Here is a 25,328-nt window from a genome sequence, read left to right on the forward strand (position 1 = left end):
AGAAAATATCAATATTAAGGGAATCTAGGGCATAGGTTCACCAATGAACAACAATCAGGATGATAAACAATCAATAATAATCAATAAAGTCGTTAATTAGACTAGCATGCTCTCTTGAATCGATACTAATCATAGACTTAACGGGCTCTCGCTACATATTAATCCCAATTCTACCTATTGAAACAAGCCTAAATATCAAATTGCATCTCTCGAATCTTAACCTGATATTGCTAAACTAATACAATTAAACCTGCGCAAATCTAATCGCATAGTAAATGAAACCAATCAATAGGAATTATCCACAATACCAATAATCAACAACATTTAATCATCCCTTCATATTAATTCATGGATTCACAAAACCCTAGAATATAAACTACTCACACATATTTAATTTTAATTTAAACAAAGCAAACATGATTAATGAAAACATAATTAAAATTGAATGACGAAGGAAAGAAATAAGAAATACCAAATTGAAGAACAAATGATGAAATTTATAGCTTGAAACTTGAATTCAATAATAAAAGTAATTAACAAAAGTTTAGAGAGAGAATAAAAACTAAGCAATAAACTAAGGTACTAGAAAATAAGATAAGATCCTCCAAATAAGATGTCTAAGGGCTATATTTATAGTCTTGCCCAAAAGTAGAAGAAAAAATCGGAAACATAAGCTAAAACCGCGCCCAGGGGTTGTCGTCGCTCGATCGGGCAATGGGCCGCCCGATCGGGCGATCTGCTCGTCAAACTGCACGATCCCGTATCTTAAAAACACTATATCTCCTTCGTTATAAGTTTGAATTAGGCGAGTCACCACTCGTTGGAAATCCCTTGAAGTCTAGAATCTAACCCAATTTGAATCGCTGCATTTGGAGTTGTATAACTTGAGTTATGATCAAAATAGTGGACGAGATTCAGTTTTCTACTTCTTTCACTATTCGCTTTGCTTGAAAATTCTTCCAACTCAATGTTTGCGCTCTCGTAAGTACATAATCTCTTGTAGGGATTCAAATGAGTAGAAAATTCACACAAATATGATAATTACTACAATGATGAACCTGAAACTACAAACACACTACAAGGAGCACATTAGTACTAAAAATTGCTCCGAAGAGCTCATTTGAGATCAAAAAGTAGTAAGGAACGGGCACTACTAGAAAAAGGGTTATAGAAACGTCCTTTTATACAACAGTTTTAGTGGCGTTGCTATATCATAGCCATTGCAACAGTTAAATAATTATTAATTTGAGCATACTATGACTTTGAAAAAGTGTTGCTATAAAAAAACTATAGCAACAATTGTATGTTATGATTATTTTATTGCAACAGTTTTTTTTTTTTTAAAATATTTTGATGATTTATTACAACGGTTTTTTTCTCAAGTATTTAAAACAAGTTAAAAATTAAAAATTAAAAATTAAACATAAAAATGACGGAGCAAGAAATTAAAATATTTCATATAGGGCTTTTAGGGTTTCCCTCCTTCCCATCTCTTCAATATTCTATTTCACCCCAAAACCCTTATACGCTTTTATCTTCTCCGTTCTTCTTCTCTTTCATCTTCTATGTTCTTCTCGATCCTCTCCGTATTGTTTCTTGATGTAAGGCGAATTGGAGTTTGAATTTTCTGAATTGGTAATTTGGTGTTCGAATTGGAGATAATTGGTGAATTGCGTTTCTAAATAGGCAAGAAGAACAAGGTTATTGGTATATATCTTTTCGAATTTGGTTTTAAATTTCACAATTATGATGTTTAATTAACAAGTAACAATTGGAATTTTTTGTGGTTGTGAGGTCTAAATTAGGGTTTCTTAATTAGGGAGTTATGTTAGTTAGGGAAATATGTTGATATATGTATGCATCAATTACATATTTTTTTGTTGGTTCCACAATATCAATCAATTTTGTGATCGATTGGTTTGTTATTGGATGATTTTAATAATGTACTGACATCACTGAACCCATCGCGGCTATCGGGTCCTCAACCATGGTTCAATTCCTATTATGGTTATCGTACCCTGCAAGCGTGGCTCCTATTAATTTGTGTGGTGATTAGTTGTTTTGGTAGGCATGCCGTAGGTTTCTTTGATGTTTGGGCTTACTATTTGTTGCTTGGCCTAGGTGGATTTTGGTGGTGTTTGTGCACCTACTTGATCATCCTTTAGAAACTCGTTCCACTATTGCCGAACTATTTTAAGTTCAGTATAAAAATGAAATGCAATTTGTCCTGAGAATAAACAGGGAAAATAGGAATTTCTCTAAGGTAAACAATTAGATACTAGCACAGAGAGCCTTTTCTAAACTTCCATATGTGTGGGTAAGCACTAAGCAGCGAAAGCAAGAATACACTACTTCATGTTACTTCTTATATTATACTACTCACAAACATAACATTGATCCTGACCATGCTGGTTGTAAATTGCTGCTTTCTGATTTGCTATTTATTTTGAGTTCTTTGGCTCTGTAGTGTTCATCAGGTCTGCCTGCTTAGGTCTGGTTCTTTGAGCGGTCAGTTCTAATGTACTTTTGTATTCTGATATGTGCCACTTGTGTTTGTATCTGATAATCTACTGATAGGCTGCAATGTTGCTTGTTGTTAAGTTTCTGATAATACTTTATCCATAGATTGTATGTGTGATGAGAACCGTAATGTTTTGTAGAGGTTCTGCCATTATATCTGTCTGACAGTGTTGTTTCTTAAATTTGTTGAGTCGTTTTAAAGTTTTTTCCGTGAATACAATGAATAATTTTATGGAGTTAGTCATAGAGGGAGTGAAATTGCGAAACTTGATGATTTTTCTTATTTGCTGTTGTAATTAGTGAGGAAGGACTCAAGCAATAGGTTATTTTCCTGGCACCAAACTTTTCTTGTTCTGGGAAGAGGCATTTTCTTATAAAATCAAATTTGGTGACTAGTCGACACACAATTTGTCTTTTGTTATCCTCTCTAAGCAATGCTCAAACCTTTGCCTTCCAAATTTTCTGGAGAGTGCCTCCCCTTCCCTTTGATCCCTAGCCTTATATAGTGCTCCAATGATACTTTTTATGTTGACCTTTTTTCTTTATTTACAATTCCTTATTTCGATGAATCATATTGGATATCTTTATGATCTGCTACTAATTTAGTTTTCTAGTTTTTCCTGTCAATTAGATCCTTTTGTGCCATGATTTGGGGGACTGCCTTTATGTGTATAAAATCTGCATGTGTTTAAATTTCTTTTGTTTAAAGCTAAGGACTATATTGGATGGCCTAGTTAAGTTTCAGTTATGATTAGAATTATATGTAGAAAACTAGTTACTTGAAGAATACATCGTATACATATTTCATTCATGCTAGTGTTTATCTTCTAGTTTCCTTTTGCGTTTGAGTTATCCTTCTAGTGATTGTCTTGAAACCTATTAGAAAATCTGAAGATAAAAATCACGGAGTTATCCACTTATCCAGGTTTATTTATGATGGAGATTTAAAAAAGAGGTTTTGAGTTAGTAGTTAACTTTGAACTGAATAGTGGGATATAAATTGGCTTTACAACCTACTGTACAAGCTACTGTAGACTTTACAGTATACTGAACATCCTTTACTACCTTATCTATAGCATTCACTTTACTTATTCAATAACTCTGCATTGCCAAATTTTGTAGACTAAAGTTGTTATTGCAGCTAGTTCAACCTTCATTTGAATACTACTTCCCTCGAATCTGGTTCTGATCCATTTAAGTCCGTTTGAGATTTCTTTTGTGGTAATGAATACCCAACCATCCCAGTTTTGCGTTCCAAGGTGTTGAATACTTGATTACATTTTTTTTTACTTTGTACAAGTGCTTTATAATCCAGCTAGCTGAACTAGGATATTATATAGCTCCACGAATCTACATCTTTCACATAGATAGCATGCATTTTATTTACATATAAGCCTTTATGGTACATAGTAGTGTTGTTGAATTTGTGTTTATTCTTTGCAAGATCATTAGCTTTGAATTAATGTAAAAGTTCCATTTGCAAGAAAATTTGAGATATTTGACTTCATATAGTTTATTTTATTCAGTATGCTTTGCTTCCTCCCTATGACCTTTTTTTTTTCTATGGAATCAGTCTAGTACTTCCTCTACTTTTTTCCTTTTGGCTGACTCTAAATTCATATTTGGCCTGTCTATAATCATAGCTCATTTACATTAATAGTATCTAAATGAAACCGTCTGTTCTGCTATAAGTCACCTACTGCATTTTTATTTCTTTTGGACCTTTTTTCCGTCTTTCGTTGAACAAGTTCTCTTACGTCCTAAGTCATTCCACCAATAATTTGAGAATAGCTCGAGGTTCAATTGCTAAATTCAGTCTTACAAAGGCTTGCTGCCAGATGTTCTTACCTTTTTCTATGTTTCAATGCATATAATAAGATTAGATTAAGCAAGAAGTCAAGAATTTATCATGATTTTTGGAACCTATATCATGAGTTTTGGAGCTGTTTGTTAGTTTTTTAACCAGTCTTTTGACCCATATTAGGTTTCCTATGCTATGAATATGTTACTATTTCTCACCTTTTGCATTTGCTTGTCCTATTGAAGCCCTACTTGCAACCTTAAAAAGAACCTCCTTGACAACTGTTGTTCTTGCTTGATAGATTGGTAGATAGATGTATGGCTTAGTTACTTTGCTGGATATTGAGGTCAAAAGAGGACGGAGGCTACTTACGGGACATTGGTTGCAGCGATGACATGCTATATATTTTTTGGTTTAAAAGAATCTTCTAAAGTTTGGTATATCTTTTAGTGCCACATTGTGTGTTGGACAATAATCATGTGCTTGAATCTCTAGTCTTGTTGTCTGGTTCAAAATTATTCGGATATATGCTAAATGTGTCCTAAACACATACTTACATGTCGGAAGATATGAAATAGGTTTATATCCATTTCATACTGAGGACTACTCATCCTACACCATAATACCCTTTTTCATATGAAGTTATTTCTTTCCACATGAATAAATACCAAAAAAAATTGTTAACATTATATGAATCTTTACTTGTTTGTCGATTTTTTTGTTTGTTTCAAAATTGCTTGTGTTGGATTGAAATTATTTGCCATATGGATTTGGAATAGTTCCCTTTTTGTTGATAGTTCAATTTTAAACAAAACTCTGTCGGATTTCCCACTTCCACTATCATTTTATGTTATATACTTTTGTAATTGATAAGTTGTCATTTACCCATTATTCTTAAGGTTTAGCTTAAGTCATTCATTTTCAGTTTTTTTTTTTTTAAGTATTTGGATTTTATTCATCAATAATAAGTTTCTAATGAGAATGTTACACTTGTTTTGTTTGTTGTGCAGGATGGGGCGTATATTCAAGAATTACAAGCTACTTTTAATATGTTAAGATTTGTAGGGTTTTTGGCACATAAATATTACATAGGTTTTAAAAAGTAGAGTTATCGGACCATGATTGCAGTAATTATTTATTCTAATTGATGCAGTTTTATAAATATTGCTTTTACTATTCAGAGAATTGTAATAGATATTATGCTTAAGAAATCAAACTATTTGAAATGTATTTTTGGAACTTATTGTTATGAAAATCTTATTATACGCAGTTCATATTTGGTACATGTACATGGATAACTAAATTCACTTGAGAACGTAGCTTTAGAGCGATTCAAAGTGTGGTCATAAACTCAAATGAAAGCGTTGCCATAAACTCAATTGTTAGTGTTACCATAAGCAAAACAAAAAGCGTTGCTATATACTCAATGGAAAGCGTTATTATAAATACAATTGGATGTGTTACCATAAGTATAAGAAAGCGTTGTCTTAGTTTTAAACTTATACCAACAACAAACAAATAAGTGTTGCTTTAAGTTGGCGAAAATTGTTGCTTAAATGTGTAAATGTTGACTTAAGTTGTTGAATAACTGTTGCCATATGTTAAAAGTGTTGCCTATAAAAACTGTTGCCATAGTTATTTATTACAACGGTTTATCATAACTGTTGCCTAAATCAGAGAAATTGTTGCCGTAGACTTATAGCAACGCCCCCTATTGGTAACGGTTTTTAAACCGTTGCTATAGGCCTATTACAACGGTTAATTGGTCTATAGTAACGGTTTATTGCCGTTGCTATAAGCTTATTTTGTAGTAGTGGGGGGTAAAAACACTATAAAATACGAGCATATCATTAAATATAAATAATAAAAATCTAACTCAATAATTGAAATTTAACTTAGAGTTTAATTAGTTCATCCATTGTTACTAGTGATACATAATTATCTTTACTAAACATCGATCATGAATTTGATGGTTGCATCCTCACTCTAAGGCATCCCAAGATCTTCTTCGTACCTAAAACAAAAGCAACATCGTGAGCCGAGGCCCAGTAACATACTACCCTAACAACGTAAATTCATTTCAATTCATTTTATTTACTTTACGAACAGGGAGAATGGAATATAGTAAATCATTTTCATAAACGCATTATAAAAAACATCATTTATAACTTGAAACTTTAATAGTTCCCATTATCTTTCATAAACATTCATTGTACTTGGTAACTGACAAGTTAGCCTTGCGGGACGTCTCTCACCTTGCGATAGTCCTCAAGGAACACTCTCCCTTGTTGGACATCTTATTCGTAACCCATAAACATCATTCTTATAAAATCATTCATAAACTTATTTAAATGTCATCATTCATATACCACCTTTATAAACATATTTCATATCCCACAATCCAATAAAAAGCAGATCATTATAAAACACATTTCATAATCTCATAAAACACATTTCATAAGGGATTGTGGGTGTTAGCAATAGATGTTACCTCAACCGTATACTCCTTATTCGTAGTAATGATAGACCGTATTTCCTGAGCTCCGAGCACTATTTGTATTTTATAATTTAGGAAGCAAATCGTATTAATTAGTAACTACAAAAAAAAATAACTATCTAATTATATACTTCGTATCATTTTCTACATCTTTGAAAATAGTTATGTGTATTTATAAGGAAATAAATTTAATAGAATAAATCTTACCTAATGTTTAGTGGTTGTAAGGAAAAGTTTGACTTTTGCTTTTCAAAAGAACGTGAGCAGCGTACTTCAATTGGAATTGGAAGCAAATCCAATCTCCTGAGTTCACACTAAAACACGAAACAGAGCCAAGAAAAGGGAGGTGAGGCTTGCGTGAGGTGGAGGAAACGCCAATAGGGTGATCTGGGGAGGTGGTCAGGTGGTCGGTGTTTCTAGGCAGGGCGGCGGAAGAATCACGCCGGAGAGGAAGGGTGCGGGGGGTGGTCAATGGTGGCGGTTTCCGCCAAGAAAAGAAGGCGTCAGTTGGTGGTGGTGGTTTAAAGTCTAATCGAAGGTAATGGAAATGGTGAAAACTCCATTGTTTTTAATGGTGGTGAAAGCTTGATTAAAGGTTAATTCAAAATTGATATTTCCTGGTTCAATTGGCTTGATATTTATAGTGATGAATGGTGTTGGATGACATAGGAGATGACCTCAATTGAAGCTCCATTTATTGACAAATGTGAAGCTTGATTGATTGACAAATGTGAAGAGGAATTCAGAATTGATGACTAAGGCATAGAAATTCTGATTAGTGTCATGAAATTGATGAGTCAAATTGAGATGAACGAGGTTGGTGACAAGTGAAAAGTAAGCTTGACTTCCATGGAGAAAAACGGAAAGTTGCGTGAGGGAGAAGAAGGGAGTAAGAAAAACTAATTTTTGATTTCTCAATTGAAAAAGGGTACTTTGGTAATTGCAAAATGTTAGGAAAATTTCTGAATTTACTCCTCTAATTGAACTTAAATCGAAAATATTTACAACGTTAAATAAAAAATTATGAAATTAAAACAATAATAATCTTACCATTAAAATATTAAAATTTCCAAGTCAAAATAATTTAAAATTGAAAGTTCAAAAAGTAAGATTTAAAACGGTTTTGCGCTAATCGAAAATAAGCCAAAAGTAAGCTTCGGCCTGACCCGACCCGCTTTTTTATCAGGTTTAGTTCGTTGCCTTTGCAAAGCAATATCCTGATATGTTCATATTTTATAGTGTTTTTACCCCCGCCCCTTAGTACTTTTTGATCTCAAATGAGCTCTTCATTCGGAGCGGTTTTTAGTACTAATGTGCTCCTTGTAGTGTGTTTGTAGTTTCAGGTTCATCATGTTAGGAATTAGCATATTTTTGTGCATTTCCTACTCATTTGAATCAATACAAGATATTATGTACTTTCGAGAGCACAAACATTAAGTTGGAAGAGTTTTGAAGCAAAGCGAATAACGAAAGGAGTAGAAAAATGATTGTAGTCCACTATTTTAAGAATAACTCAAGTTCTACAACTCCAAATGAAGTCATTCCAATTGGGTTGGATTCTAGACTTCAATAGATTTCCAACGAGTGGTCACTCGCCTAATTCCGACGAATAACGAAGGGTATATCACGTTTTGAAGATAGAGAATCGTGCAGTTTTAACGCGCGGCCGATCGGGCAGGCTTCGCCCGATCCGGATCGGGCGGCCATACTGGAAGTTATATGGAGATTTTCTCATCCGCCCGATCGACCTGTTTGTCGAGCAGAATGCCCGATGGGGCGACGTCAACCTGATACGGTTTGTCACGAGTTTATTTCCGGTTTTTGAGTGTTATTTTGGGAAAAATATAAATACTAAGCCCTATTATTTTAGTTGACACCTTTTATTCTAGTTTTAAAAAACTCAGTTTATTTTCCTTAGCTTAGTTATTCTCTCTAAATTTGTTCCAAGACTTAGTTTTTATTTTCAATCAAAATTCAAGATTTCATTATTCATTGTTCTTCATTTAGGTATTGTTTCTTACTTTGATTTATTATTTTGCTTTAATCATGTTTTCAATAGTATTAATTGCTTTATTCATTGGTAATATGTGTGAGTAGTCTATTTTTTAGGGTTTTGGGGATCCATGAATTAATATGAAGGGATGATTGAATGTTGTTGATTGTTGGTATTGTGATTAATTCATATTGATTGGTTTCATTTATTATGCAATTAGATTTGCGCAAGTTTAATTTTATTAGTCAAACAATATCAAGTTAAGATTAGAGAGATGCAATTTGATGTTTAGGCTTGTGTCAATAGGTAGAATTACGATTAATACGTAGCGAGAGCCCGTTAATTCTAAGTGTATGATTAGTATCGATTCGAGAGAGCATGCTAGTATAATTAATTTCTTTATTGATTATTGTCGATTGTTTATCATCCTGGATTGTTATTCATTGGTGAACCTATGCCTAGACCTTTCAATATCTAAATTCTCTTGTTTAATTATTGTCGTAGTCTTAGTATACAAATCAACCAAACTCTTGTTCGCAATAGTCTAGATTTTATTATTAGCAATAGCCTGTCAAATTTTGGCGCCGTTGCCGGGGAAATGGTCTAATTTTCTGCTATTAATTTTATGATCTAGATTATTTTCTTGAGTCTCATAGAACTTCCAGTTCTTTGAGACCATTTATATAATTTATTTTCTTTAGTTTAAGTTTTTTAATTTTTTTTAATTTTTTTAAGTTTTTCCCCCTGAATAAATGGATTATTATTCTTTCCCTCAATTCGTAAATGACCCTTTTTGGGTGTATTTTGATAGGCTAAATGATTTTATTGGTTACCACAATCTCAATCTTTGGGATTCTTGTGGTTTTGCTTATGGTGGTTTAAATGAGTATACAAGGAATGTGATAGAAAGTAGATTTAATGGTGATTTCGAGCCTTGTCTTTGGATGATATGTGGGATTACTATATGTGGTTTGCAAGGGATTTGTATGAGCGTGAAATGGCCATTCATGTTACATGTGCTAATCCAAATTATGAGCATAATCTACATATTTCTACCCCCTCTCCCTTGAATGCTTGTTATAATGAGGTGCATTCTAATGTTCATGATAATCATGTCTATTCTAATGACTTATCTAACCCTTGCATGGATATCAATGTTTTGCCTCATGATTCCACTGTTGCTTCTCCCGTGTATTATTGTGAACCCTTGCCCAATCCTGTTCAACCCGAATCAGAAAGCAGAGATAGCTTCTTAGAGGAATTAAGAAGATTAAACTCTGAGATTGAGATTCAGTGTACTAGATCTCAAGAGGCTACTAATGAGATTATTAAAGCTAGTAAGGCTACTCTTGAGAGATTTAGAAAAGTTCAAGAACTTATTGAAAATAATGATTCGAGTTGTGTTGGGGATGGGGGTCAACTGAGTGAACCCATAGGCAACCAAGAGTGGGAGGAACTTATAACAGAGGTTGAGGATGAGTTGGAGGATGATGATATGACTGTTGGATCAATGGATGAAGGATTTGTTGAAACTGAAAAGCCATATGTTATAGAGCAAGTCCATGAGGAAGTTGAAGTTGATAAAACCCTTGGTGTTGTGTCAACCCCTACCCCTCATATTCCAAGTCCAAGAAGGGTTATTCTTAGTCCCGTTTACACCGTCTCACTCCCCTTATCTTTCCCCATAAAACCTTTGCTTGAGGTTCTTCCTCCTCCCCACGAAAATCAAAAGCCCAATGACCAAATAGAGTACTTACAGTACTTACAAAGAAGAGGTGGATGCTTTGCAGAGAGCTCTATATGGTGAAGAGCCTGTCCACCATGAATTACAAAACACAGAGAGAGCTATTTCATTGATCATTGAGGTTGAAGAATCAATAGTCCGCAAAAACAACTTCCGTAAGGAGAGTATGCCTACTTTCTCTTTTCCTTCCTTTTCTTATTCTTCTTTTATTATTGTTTATTATTTTTTTCTTCTTCCTTTAGGCATCCTACTCCTTACTGGCATAGAGTTCATTCGGACTTTATGCAAATGTTGTTGTTGATTATCGTGCATGTCTTGTTGCACGAAAGTTGTGCGAGTGCGCATGACAAGCTTCTGCACTCGTTGGTTGGTTATCTACTAACCAATATCTTTGCGGGAGGCACATAAGAGTTGGAGCCGGAGGGGCTTAATGAAGATTGAGACCCTCGATCTCCACTCCTTCAAGCACTGAGGACATTGCTGAGTTTGGCTTGGGGGAGGTATGTGTTATTGCTTTCTAGAGTAGTTTATCGCTTTTGAAAATAAATAAGTAAATAAATAAACGTTCCAATGAATACAAAAACCATGCTTCCCTGTGCCCCTTGATTGAATTTTTTTTTGATTCTTGGTATTCGATGACAAGCAATGTTGATATGTTAGCCATGATTTGATTTTTGACTACCTTGATACCTTGACATGAGTCAACTTTGACCAACTATTTGTGGACTTGGTGCTTGGCTAGTTGATTTGGTTAGGAATGTGTGATAGCTTCCTGGTGTGTCGTTGATTTTGAGTATTGGTTTGCAACTGTTAGTAATGTTTTATGACTCTTATAAATGCACATTGAGGAGGACGAAGGCATTTTTCTATTTAGGTAGCCTTCAGATGAAATTAGATATATTTGTTCCCGTCTTTTCTGCCCATGTTGTTGCCTGTGCCCTTTATTCGGTGACTAGCCATATTACAAGCCCATGAAATCCCCATTGGTTACTAGTCCCAAGCCTAGCTTGGGGGAGCTAATAGTAAGTGAGGTGAGGGAGTTGTAGTGTGTTACATTTTGAGCACAAATTGGGTGTTGAAAAAAGGAAATAAGGGAATTCTTCTTATCTTGTATGTTGTTTGAAAAGAAAAAAATGAAGAGTGAAAGAGATGAGAAGGATGGAAATGTGAAGGCCTCCAAAGCGAAAAAGAAAAAAAAAGAGAAATTCATTAGTTTCAGAAAAATTCAGAGCATTGTGTCATTCAAGTATTGCAATTCCTTATTATTACGAGTGATTGGTTTTATAGATGAAAAAGGCAAGAAAGTATGGTGTAGTTCATTTGTTGTTCATCATGTGTTGAGTGGGAGAGTTGTGGTCATCACTTGTGATCGATCATGAGTTTTGCTAGGATTTATGTTCCCCAAAGTCAAGGCTTTAAGCTCACATTTTACCCAAATTTACCACACCCTTACCTAAGCCTAACATTACAAGCTTTGAAGACCTTCCGACCTTTGTGCATAGAGTTATATTAATTTGAAAATAGTTGTTTATCAATTCAAGTTATGACATGACATATTTCGAGTCGACTACTAGGTTGAGTGCATGTTCTTTTCAACACACGAGTGTTGTGAGTTTGGGAGGGAATTATTCACATACATGTTGGGAGGAGAGCGAACGGGTACATCTTTTACCCGCCACATAAACGAGTGAAGAGTGTGTGAGCACTAGTCTTGAATTCCATTGTGCACTTATGGTTCGCTCTGTGTGACGATTGTTAGGGAGGATTTTTGGTCGAATGAATTTGATTGGTTGGAATTGATGCATGCTCGTTGAATTTTGCCTTGAATTGTATCCATTGTTTTGAAATATGTTTGGGGTGAAGTTGATTTTTGTATTCATCGATGATTTCTTTGCATAGGGACAAGCAAAGATCTAGCATGGGGGAGTTTGATATGTTCATATTTTATAGTGTTTTTACCTCCGCCCCTTAGTACTTTTTGATCTCAAATGAGCTCTTCATTCGGAGCGGTTTTTAGTACTAATGTGCTCCTTGTAGTGTGTTTGTAATTTCAGGTTCATCATGGTAGGAATTAGCATATTTTTGTGAATTTCCTACTCATTTGAATCAATACAAGATATTATGTACTTTCGAGAGCACAAACATTAAGTTGGAAGAGTTTTCAAGCAAAGCGAATAACGAAAGAAGTAGAAAAATGATTGTAGTCCACTATTTTAAGTATAACTCAAGTTCTACAACTCTGAATGAATTCATTCCAATTGGGTTGGATTCTAGACTTCAATAGATTTCCAACAAGTGGTCACTCGCCTGATTCCGACGAATAACGAAGGATATATGACGTTTTGAAGATAGAAAATCGTACAGTTTCAACACGCGCCCGATCGGGCGGCCATTCTGGAAGTTATATGAAGCTTTTCTCATCCGCCCGATCGACCTGTTTGTCGAGCAGAATGCCCGATCGGGCGGCCTTTCCCCCGATTGGGCGACGTCAACCTGATGCGGTTTTTCATGAGTTTATTTCCGGTTTTTGAGTGTTATTTTGGGCAAAATATAAATACTAAGCCCTATTATTTTAGTTGACACCTTTTATTCTAGTTTTAAAACACTTAGTTTATTTTCCTTAGCTTAGTTATTCTCTCTAAATTTGTTGTAAGACTTAGTTTTATTTTCAATCAAAATTCAAGCTTTCATTATTCATTGTTCTTCATTTAGGTATTGTTTCTTACTTTGATTTATTATTTTGCTTTAATCATGTTTTCAATAGTATTACTTGCTTTATTCATTGGTAATATGTGTGAGTAGTCTATTTTCTAGGGTTTTGGAGATTCATGAATTAATATGAAGGGATGATTGAATGTTGTTGATTGTTGGTATTGTGATTAATTCCTATTGATTGGTTTCATTTACTATGCAATTAGATTTGCACAGGTTTAATTTTATTAGTCAATCAATATCAAGTTAAGATTCGAGAGATGCAATTTGATATTTAGGCTTGTATCAATAGGTAGACTTAGGATTAATACGTAGCAAGAGCCCGTTAATTCTAAGTCTATGATTAGTATCGATTCGAGAGAGCATGCTAGTCTAATTAATTTCTTTATTGATTATTGTCGATTGTTTATCATCCTGGATTGTTATTCATTGGTGAACCTATGCCCTAGACCTTTTAATATCTGAATTCTCTTGTTTAATTATTGTCGTAGTCTTAGTATACAAATCAACCAAACTCTTGTTCGCAATAGTCTAGATTTTATTTCTTAGTAATAGAAAGAACGCTGTTTCCCTGTGGATTCGATCTTGACTTCCCTTGCTACCTAGCTAGTGATTTTAGGTTTATCTTTGATTAGGTGATACGACTTAAGCCTTTCAAATTTTGGCGCCGTTGCGGGGGAAATGGTCTAATTTTCTGCTATTAATTTTATGATCTAGATTATTTTCTTGAGTCTCATAGAACTTCCAGTTCTTTGAGACCATTTATATAATTTATTTTCTTTAGTTTAAGTTTTTTAATTTTTTTTTAATTTTTTTTAATTTTTTTAAGTTTTTCCCCCTGAATAAATGGATTATTATTCTTTCCCTCAATTCGTAAATGACCCTTTTTGGGTGTATTTTGATAGGCTAAATGATTTTATTGGTTACCACAATCTCAATCTTTGGAATTCTTGTGGTTTTGCTTATGGTGGTTTAAATGAGTATACAAGGAATGTGATAGAAAGTAGATTTAATGGTGATTTTCGAGCCTTGTCTTTGGATGATATGTGGGATTACTATATGTGGTTTGCAAGGGATTTGTATGAGCGTGAAATGGCCATTCATGTTACATGTGCTAATCCAAATTATGAGCATAATCTACATATTTCTACCCCCTCTCCCTTGAATTCTTGTTATAATGAGGTGCATTCTAATGTTCATGATAATCATGTCTATTCTAATGACTTATCTAACCCTTGCATGGATATCAATGTTTTGCCTCATGATTCCACTGTTGCTTCTCCCGTGTATTATTGTGAACCCATGCCCAATCCTGTTCAACCCGAATCAGAAAGCAGAGATAGCTTCTTAGAGGAATTAAGAAGATTAAACTCTGAGATTGAGATTCAGTGTACTAGATCTCAAGAGGCTACTAATGAGATTATTAAAGCTAGTAAGGCTACTCTTGAGAGATTTAGAAAAGTTCACGAACTTATTGAAAATAATGATTCGAGTTGTGTTGGGGATGGGGGTCAACTGAGTGAACCCATAGGCAACCAAGAGTGGGAGGAACTTATAACAGAGGTTGAGGATGAGTTGGAGGATGATGATATGACTGTTGGATCAATGGATGAAGGATTTGTTGAAACTGAAAAGCCATATGTTATAGAGCAAGTCCATGAGGAAGTTGAAGTTGATAAAACCCTTGGTGTTGTGTCAACCCCTACCCCTCATATTCCAAGTCCAAGAAGGGTTATTCTTAGTCCCGTTTACACCGTCTCACTCCCCTTATCTTTCCCCATAAAACCTTTGCTTGAGGTTCTTCCTCCTCCCCACGAAAATCAAAAGCCCAATGACCAAATAGAGTACTTACAGTACTTACAAAGAAGAGGTGGATGCTTTGCAGAGAGCTCTATATGGTGAAGAGCCTGTCCACCATGAATTACAAAACACAGAGAGAGCTATTTCATTGATCATTGAGGTTGAAGAATCAATAGTCCGCAAAAACAACTTCCGTAAGGAGAGTATGCCTACTTTCTCTTTTCCTTCCTTTTCTTATTCTTCTTTTATTATTGTTTATTATTTATTTCTTCTTCCTTTAGGCATCCTACTCCTTACTGGCATAGAGTTCATTCGGACTTTATGCAAATGTTGTTGTTGATTATCGTGCATGTCTTGTTGCACGAAAGTTGTGCGAGTGCGCATGACAAGCTTCTGCACTCGTTGGTTGGTTATCTACTAACCAATATCTTTGCGGGAGGCACATAAGAGTTGGAGCCGGAGGGGCTTAATGAAGATTGAGACCCTCGATCTCCACTCCTTCAAGCACTGAGGACATTGCTGAGTTTGGCTTGGGGGAGGTATGTGTTATTGCTTTCTAGAGTAGTTTATCGCTTTTGAAAATAAATAAGTAAATAAATAAACGTTCCAATGAATACAAAAACCATGCTTCCCTGTGCCCCTTGATTGAATTTTTTTTTGATTCTTGGTATTCGATGACAAGCAATGTTGATATGTTAGCCATGATTTGATTTTTGACTACCTTGATACCTTGACATGAGTCAACTTTGACCAACTATTTTTGGACTTGGTGCTTGGCTAGTTGATTTGGTTAGGAATGTGTGATAGCTTCCTGGTGTGTCGTTGATTTTGAGTATTGGTTTGCAACTGTTAGTAATGTTTTATGACTCTTATAAATGCACATTGAGGAGGACGAAGGCATTTTTCTATTTAGGTAGCCTTCAGATGAAATTAGATATATTTGTTCCCGTCTTTTCTGCCCATGTTGTTGCCTGTGCCCTTTATTCGGTGACTAGCCATATTACAAGCCCATGAAATCCCCATTGGTTACTAGTCCCAATCCTAGCTTGGGGGAGCTAATAGTAAGTGAGGTGAGGGAGTTGTAGGGTGTTACATTTTGAGCACAAATTGGGTGTTGAAAAAAGAAAATAAGGGAATTCTTCTTATCTTGTATGTTGTTTGAAAAGAAAAAAATGAAGAGTGAAAGAGATGAGAAGGATGGAAATGTGAAGGCCTCCAAAGTGAAAAAGAAAAAAAAAGAGAAATTCATTAGTTTCAGAAAAATTCAGAGCATTGTGTCATTCAAGTATTGCAATTCCTTATTATTACGAGTGATTGGTTTTATAGATGAAAAAGGCAAGAAAGTATGGTGTAGTTCATTTGTTGTTCATCATGTGTTGAGTGGGAGAGTTGTGGTCATCACTTGTGATCGATCATGAGTTTTGCTAGGATTTATGTTCCCCAAAGTCAAGGCTTTAAGCTCACATTTTACCCAAATTTACCACACCCTTACCTAAGCCTAACATTACAAGCTTTGAAGACCTTCCGACCTTTGTGCATAGAGTTATATTAATTTGAAAATAGTTGTTTATCAATTCAAGTTATGACATGACATATTTCGAGTCGACTACTAGGTTGAGTGCATGTTCTTTTAAACACAAGAGTGTTGTGAGTTTGGGAGGGAATTATTCACATACATGTTGGGAGGAGAGCGAACGGGTACATCTTTTACCCGCCACATAAACGAGTGAAGAGTGTGTGAGCACTAGTCTTGAATTCCATTGTGCACTTATGGTTCGCTCTGTGTGACGATTGTTAGGGAGGATTTTTGGTCGAATGAATTTGATTGGTTGGAATTGATGCATGCTCGTTGAATTTTGCCTTGAATTGTATCCATTGTTTTGAAATATGTTTGGGGTGAAGTTGATTTTTGTATTCATCGATGATTTCTTTGCATAGGGACAAGCAAAGATCTAGCATGGGGGAGTTTGATATGTTCATATTTTATAGTGTTTTTACCTCCGCCCCTTAGTACTTTTTGATCTCAAATGAGCTCTTCATTCGGAGCGGTTTTTAGTACTAATGTGCTCCTTGTAGTGTGTTTGTAGTTTCAGGTTCATCATGGTAGGAATTAGCATATTTTTGTGAATTTCCTACTCATTTGAATCAATACAAGATATTATGTACTTTCGAGAGCACAAACATTAAGTTGGAAGAGTTTTGAAGCAAAGCGAACAACGAAAGAAGTAGAAAAATGATTGTAGTCCACTATTTTAAGTATAACTCAAGTTCTACAACTCTAAATGAAGTCATTCCAATTGGGTTGGATTCTAGACTTCAATAGATTTCCAACAAGTGGTCACTCGCCTGATTTCGACGAATAACGAAGGATATATGACGTTTTGAAGATCGAAAATCGTGCAGTTTCAACACGCGCCCGATCGGGCGAGCTTCGCCCGATCCGGATCGGGCGGCCATACTGGAAGTTATATGAAGCTTTTCTCATCCGCCCGATCGACCTGTTTGTCGAGCAGAATGCCCGATTGGGCGGCCTTTCTCCCGATCGGGCGACGTCAACCTGATGCGGTTTTTCACGAATTTATTTCCGGTTTTTGAGTGTTATTTTGGGCAAAATATAAATACTAAGCCCTATTATTTTAGTTGACACCTTTTATTCTAGTTTTAAAACACTTAGTTTATTTTCCTTAGCTTAAATATTCTCTCTAAATTTGTTGTAAGACTTAGTTTTATTTTCAATCAAAATTCAAGCTTTCATTATTCATTGTTCTTCATTTAGGTATTGTTTCTTACTTTGATTTATTATTTTGCTTTAATCATGTTTTAAATAGTATTAATTGCTTTATTCATTGGTAATATGTGTGAGTAGTCTATTTTCTAGGGTTTTGGGGATCCATAAATTAATATGAAGGGATGATTGAATGTTGTTGATTGTTGGTATTGTGATTAATTCCTATTGATTGGTTTCATTTTACTATGCAATTAGATTTGCACAGGTTTAATTTTATTAGTCAAGCAATATCAAGTTAAGATTCGAGAGATGCAATTTGATGTTTAGGCTTGTATCAATAGGTAGACTGAGAATTAATACGTATCGAGAGCCCGTTAATTCTAAGTCTATGATTAGTATCGATTCGAGAGAGCATGATAGTCTAATTAATTTCTTTATTGATTATTGTCGATTGTTTATCATCCTGGATTGTTATTCATTGGTGAACCTATGCCCTAGACCTTTTAATATCTGAATTCTCTTGTTTAATTATTGTCGTAGTCTTAGTTTACAAATCAACCAAACTCTTGTTCGCAATAGTCTAGATTTTATTCTTAGTAATAGAAAGAACGCTGTTTTCCTGTGGATTCGATCCTGACTTCTCTTGCTACCTAGCTAGTGATTTTAGGTTTATCTTTGATTAGGTAATACGACTTAAGCCTGTCAAATTTTGGCGCCGTTGCCGGGGAAATGGTCTAATTTTCTGCTATTAATTTTATGATCTAGATTATTTTCTTGAGTCTCATAGAACTTCCAGTTCTTTGAGACCATTTATATAATTTATTTTCTTTAGTTTAAGTTTTTTAATTTTTTTTTAATTTTTTTTAATTTTTTTAAGTTTTTCCCCCTGAATAAATGGATTATTATTCTTTCCCTCAATTCGTAAATGACCCTTTTTGGGTGTATTTTGATAGGCTAAATGATTTTATTGGTTACCACAATCTCAATCTTTGGGATTCTTGTGGTTTTGCTTATGGTGGTTTAAATGAGTATACAAGGAATGTGATAGAAAGTAGATTTAGTGGTGATTTTCGAGCCTTGTCTTTGGATGATATGTGGGATTACTATATGTGGTTTGCAAGGGATTTGTATGAGCGTGAAATGGCCATTCATGTTACATGTGCTAATCCAAATTATGAGCATAATCTACATATTTCTACCCCCTCTCCCTTGAATGCTTGTTATAATGAGGTGCATTCTAATGTTCATGATAATCATGTCTATTCTAATGACTTATCTAACCCTTGCATGGATATCAATGTTTTGCCTCATGATTCCACTGTTGCTTCTCCCGTGTATTATTGTGAACCATTGCCCAATCTTGTTCAACCCGAATCAGAAAGCAGAGATAGCTTCTTAGAGGAATTAAGAAGATTAAACTCTGAGATTGAGATTCAGTGTACTAGATCTCAAGAGGCTACTAATGAGATTATTAAAGCTAGTAAGGCTACTCTTGAGAGATTTAGAAAAGTTCAAGAACTTATTGAAAATAATGATTCGAGTTGTGTTGGGGATGGGGGTCAACTCAGTGAACCCATAGGCAACCAAGAGTGGGAGGAACTTATAACAGAGGTTGAGGATGAGTTGGAGGATGATGATATGACTGTTGGATCAATGGATGAAGGATTTGTTGAAACTGAAAAGCCATATGTTATAGAGCAAGTCCATGAGGAAGTTGAAGTTGATAAAACCCTTGGTGTTGTGTCAACCCCTACCCCTCATATTCCAAGTCCAAGAAGGGTTATTCTTAGTCCCGTTTACACCGTCTCACTCCCTTATCTTTCCCCATAAAACCTTTGCTTGAGGTTCTTCCTCCTCCCCACGAAAATCAAAAGCCCAATGACCAAATAGAGTACTTACAGTACTTACAAAGAAGAGGTGGATGCTTTGCAGAGAGCTCTATATGGTGAAGAGCCTGTCCACCATGAATTACAAAACACAGAGAGAGCTATTTCATTGATCATTGAGGTTGAAGAATCAATAGTCCGCAAAAACAACTTCCGTAAGGAGAGTATGCCTACTTTCTCTTTTCCTTCCTTTTCTTATTCTTCTTTTATTATTGTTTATTATTTTTTTCTTCTTCCTTTAGGCATCCTACTCCTTACTGGCATAGAGTTCATTCGGACTTTATGCAAATGTTGTTGTTGATTATCGTGCATGTCTTGTTGCACGAAAGTTGTGCGAGTGCGCATGACAAGCTTCTGCACTCGTTGGTTGGTTATCTACTAACCAATATCTTTGCGGGAGGCACATAAGAGTTGGAGCCGGAGGGGCTTAATGAAGATTGAGACCCTCGATCTCCACTCCTTCAAGCACTGAGGACATTGCTGAGTTTGGCTTGGGGGAGGTATGTGTTATTGCTTTCTAGAGTAGTTTATCGCTTTTGAAAATAAATAAGTAAATAAATAAACGTTCCAATGAATACAAAAACCATGCTTCCCTGTGCCCCTTGATTAAATTTTTTTTTGATTCTTGGTATTCGATGACAAGCAATGTTGATATGTTAGCCATGATTTGATTTTTGACTACCTTGATACCTTGACATGAGTCAACTTTGACCAACTATTTGTGGACTTGGTGCTTGGCTAGTTGATTTGGTTAGGAATGTGTGATAGCTTCCTGGTGTGTCGTTGATTTTGAGTATTGGTTTGCAACTGTTAGTAATGTTTTATGACTCTTATAAATGCACATTGAGGAGGACGAAGGCATTTTTCTATTTAGGTAGCCTTCAGATGAAATTAGATATATTTGTTCCCGTCTTTTCTGCCCATGTTGTTGCCTGTGCCCTTTATTCGGTGACTAGCCATATTACAAGCCCATGAAATCCCCATTGGTTACTAGTCCCAAGCCTAGCTTGGGGGAGCTAATAGTAAGTGAGGTGAGGGAGTTGTAGGGTGTTACATTTTGAGCACAAATTGGGTGTTGAAAAAAGAAAATAAGGGAATTCTTCTTATCTTGTATGTTGTTTGAAAAGAAAAAAATGAAGAGTGAAAGAGATGAGAAGGATGGAAATGTGAAGGCCTCCAAAGCGAAAAAGAAAAAAAAAGAGAAATTCATTAGTTTCAGAAAAATTCAGAGCATTGTGTCATTCAAGTATTGCAATTCCTTATTATTACGAGTGATTGGTTTTATAGATGAAAAAGGCAAGAAAGTATGGTGTAGTTCATTTGTTGTTCATCATGTGTTGAGTGGGAGAGTTGTGGTCATCACTTGTGATCGATCATGAGTTTTGCTAGGATTTATGTTCCCCAAAGTCAAGGCTTTAAGCTCACATTTTACCCAAATTTACCACACCCTTACCTAAGCCTAACATTACAAGCTTTGAAGACCTTCCGACCTTTGTGCATAGAGTTATATTAATTTGAAAATAGTTGTTTATCAATTCAAGTTATGACATGACATATTTCGAATCGACTACTAGGTTGAGTGCATGTTCTTTTAAACACAAGAGTGTTGTGAGTTTGGGAGGGAATTATTCACATACATGTTGGGAGGAGAGCGAACGGGTACATCTTTTACCCGCCACATAAACGAGTGAAGAGTGTGTGAGCACTAGTCTTGAATTCCATTGTGCACTTATGGTTCGCTCTGTGTGACGATTGTTAGGGAGGATTTTTGGTCGAATGAATTTGATTGGTTGGAATTGATGCATGATCGTTGAATTTTGCCTTGAATTGTATCCATTGTTTTGAAATATGTTTGGGGTGAAGTTGATTTTTGTATTCATCGATGATTTCTTTGCATAGGGACAAGCAAAGATCTAGCATGGGGGAGTTTGATATGTTCATATTTTATAGTGTTTTTACCTCCGCCCCTTAGTACTTTTTGATCTCAAATGAGCTCTTCATTCGGAGCGGTTTTTAGTACTAATGTGCTCCTTGTAGTGTGTTTGTAGTTTCAGGTTCATCATGGTAGGAATTAGCATATTTTTGTGAATTTCCTACTCATTTGAATCAATACAAGATATTATGTACTTTCGAGAGCAGAAACATTAAGTTGGAAGAGTTTTGAAGCAAAACGAACAACGAAAGAAGTAGAAAAATGATTGTAGTCCACTATTTTAAGTATAACTCAAGTTCTACAACTCTAAATGAAGTCATTCCAATTGGGTTGGATTCTAGACTTCAATAGATTTCCAACAAGTGGTCACTCGCCTGATTTCGACGAATAACGAAGGATATATGACGTTTTGAAGATCGAAAATCGTGCAGTTTCAACACGCGCCCGATCGGGCGAGCTTCGCCCGATCCGGATCGGGCGGCCATACTGGAAGTTATATGAAGCTTTTCTCATCCGCCCGATCGACCTGTTTGTCGAGCAGAATGCCCGATCGGGCGGCCTTTCCCCCGATCGGGCGACGTCAACCTGATGCGGTTTTTCACGAGTTTATTTCCGGTTTTTGAGTGTTATTTTGGGCAAAATATAAATACTAAGCCCTATTATTTTAGTTGACACCTTTTATTCTAGTTTTAAAACACTTAGTTTATTTTCCTTAGCTTAGTTATTCTCTCTAAATTTGTTGTAAGACTTAGTTTTATTTTCAATCAAAATTCAAGCTTTCATTATTCATTGTTCTTCATTTAGGTATTGTTTCTTACTTTGATTTATTATTTTGCTTTAATCATGTTTTAAATAGTATTAATTGCTTTATTCATTGGTAATATGTGTGAGTAGTCTATTTTCTAGGGTTTTGGAGATCCATGAATTAATATGAAGGGATGATTGAATGTTGTTGATTGTTGGTATTGTGATTAATTCCTATTGATTGGTTTCATTTTACTATGCAATTAGATTTGCACAGGTTTAATTTTATTAGTCAAGCAATATCAAGTTAAGATTTGAGAGATGCAATTTGATGTTTAGGCTTGTATCAATAGGTAGACTGAGAATTAATACGTATCGAGAGCCCGTTAATTCTAAGTCTATGATTAGTATCGATTCGAGAGAGCATGATAGTCTAATTAATTTCTTTATTGATTATTGTCGATTGTTTATCATCCTGGATTGTTATTCACTGGTGAACCTATGCCCTAGACCTTTTAATATCTGAATTCTCTTGTTTAATTATTGTCGTAGTCTTAGTTTACAAATCAACCAAACTCTTGTTCGCAATAGTCTAGATTTTATTCTTAGTAATAGAAAGAACGCTGTTTCCCTGTGGATTCGATCCTGACTTCCCTTGCTACCTAGCTAGTGATTTTAGGTTTATCTTTGATTAGGTAATACGACTTAAGCCTGTCAAATTTTGGCGCCGTTGCCGGGGAAATGGTCTAATTTTCTGCTATTAATTTTATGATCTAGATTATTTTCTTGAGTCTCATAGAACTTCCAGTTCTTTGAGACCATTTATATAATTTATTTTCTTTAGTTTAAGTTTTTTAATTTTTTTTTAATTTTTTTTAATTTTTTTAAGTTTTTCCCCCTGAATAAATGGATTATTATTCTTTCCCTCAATTCGTAAATGACCCTTTTTGGGTGTATTTAGATAGGCTAAATGATTTTATTGGTTACCACAATCTCAATCTTTGGGATTCTTGTGGTTTTGCTTATGGTGGTTTAAATGAGTATACAAGGAATGTGATAGAAACTAGATTTAGTGGTGATTTTCGAGCCTTGTCTTTGGATGATATGTGGGATTACTATATGTGGTTTGCAAGGGATTTGTATGAGCGTGAAATGGCCATTCATGTTACATGTGCTAATCCAAATTATGAGCATAATCTACATATTTCTACCCCCTCTCCCTTGAATGCTTGTTATAATGAGGTGCATTCTAATGTTCATGATAATCATGCCTATTCTAATGACTTATCTAACCCTTGCATGGATATCAATGTTTTGCCTCATGATTCCACTGTTGCTTCTCCCGTGTATTATTGTGAACCCTTGCCCAATCCTGTTCAACCCGAATCAGAAAGCAGAGATAGCTTCTTAGAGGAATTAAGAAGATTAAACTCTGAGATTGAGATTCAGTGTACTAGATCTCAAGAGGCTACTAATGAGATTATTAAAGCTAGTAAGGCTACTCTTGAGAGATTTAGAAAAGTTCAAGAACTTATTGAAAATAATGATTCGAGTTGTGTTGGGGATGGGGGTCAACTCAGTGAACCCATAGGCAACCAAGAGTGGGAGGAACTTATAACAGAGGTTGAGGATGAGTTGGAGGATGATGATATGACTGTTGGATCAATGGATGAAGGATTTGTTGAAACTGAAAAGCCATATGTTATAGAGCAAGTCCATGAGGAAGTTGAAGTTGATAAAACCCTTGGTGTTGTGTCAACCCCTACCCCTCATATTCCAAGTCCAAGAAGGGTTATTCTTAGTCCCGTTTACACCGTCTCACTCCCCTTATCTTTCCCCATAAAACCTTTGCTTGAGGTTCTTCCTCCTCCCCACGAAAATCAAAAGCCCAATAACCAAATAGAGTACTTACAGTACTTACAAAGAAGAGGTGGATGCTTTGCAGAGAGCTCTATATGGTGAAGAGCCTGTCCACCATGAATTACAAAACACAGAGAGAGCTATTTCATTGATCATTGAGGTTGAAGAATCAATAGTCCGCAAAAACAACTTCCGTAAGGAGAGTATGCCTACTTTCTCTTTTCCTTCCTTTTCTTATTCTTCTTTTATTATTGTTTATTATTTTTTTCTTCTTCCTTTAGGCATCCTACTCCTTACTGGCATAGAGTTCATTCGGACTTTATACAAATGTTGTTGTTGATTATCGTGCATGTCTTGTTGCACGAAAGTTGTGCGAGTGCGCATGACAAGCTTCTGCACTCGTTGGTTGGTTATCTACTAACCAATCTCTTTGCGGGAGGCACATAAGAGTTGGAGCCGGAGGGGCTTAATGAAGATTGAGACCCTCGATCTCCACTCCTTCAAGCACTGAGGACATTGCTGAGTTTGGCTTGGGGGAGGTATGTGTTATTGCTTTCTAGAGTAGTTTATCGCTTTTAAAAATAAATAAGTAAATAAATAAACGTTCAAATGAATACAAAAACCATGCTTCCCTGTGCCCCTTGATTGAATTTTTTTTTGATTCTTGGTATTCGATGACAAGCAATGTTGATATGTTAGCCATGATTTGATTTTTGACTACCTTGATACCTTGACATGAGTCAACTTTGACCAACTATTTGTGGACTTGGTGCTTGGCTAGTTGATTTGGTTAGGAATGTGTGATAGCTTCCTGGTGTGTCGTTGATTTTGAGTATTGGTTTGCAACTGTTAGTAATGTTTTATGACTCTTATACATGCACATTGAGGAGGACGAGGCATTTTTCTATTTAGGTAGCCTTCAGATGAAATTAGATATATTTGTTCCCGTCTTTTCTGCCCATGTTGTTGCCTGTGCCCTTTATTCGGTGACTAGCCATATTACAAGCCCATGAAATCCCCATTGGTTACTAGTCCCAAGCCTAGCTTGAGGGAGCTAATAGTAAGTGAGGTGAGGGAGTTGTAGTGTGTTACATTTTAAGCACAAATTGG

General features: G+C 35.4%; 2 long non-coding RNA genes across 2 annotated transcripts; one reads left to right on the plus strand and one right to left on the minus strand.

Moving 5' to 3' along the window:
* Positions 1-546: 546 nt before the first annotated feature.
* LOC110800582 (uncharacterized) lies at positions 547-5,560 on the plus strand. The gene is made up of 2 exons (XR_002536698.2): positions 547-1,707; positions 5,332-5,560. It is a non-coding gene; the product is annotated as an uncharacterized lncRNA (long non-coding RNA).
* Positions 5,561-6,178: 618 nt separating this feature from the next.
* Positions 6,179-7,739, minus strand: LOC110800580 (uncharacterized). Its single transcript, XR_002536697.2, has 3 exons — positions 7,026-7,739; positions 6,813-6,871; positions 6,179-6,335 (listed from the first exon to the last, which is right to left on the minus strand). It is a non-coding gene; the product is annotated as an uncharacterized lncRNA (long non-coding RNA).
* Between the last annotated feature and the right edge of the window lie 17,589 nt (positions 7,740-25,328).

Source organism: Spinacia oleracea, chromosome 1 (assembly GCF_020520425.1).
Source record: "Spinacia oleracea cultivar Varoflay chromosome 1, BTI_SOV_V1, whole genome shotgun sequence".
Lineage (NCBI taxonomy): Eukaryota > Viridiplantae > Streptophyta > Magnoliopsida > Caryophyllales > Amaranthaceae > Spinacia > Spinacia oleracea.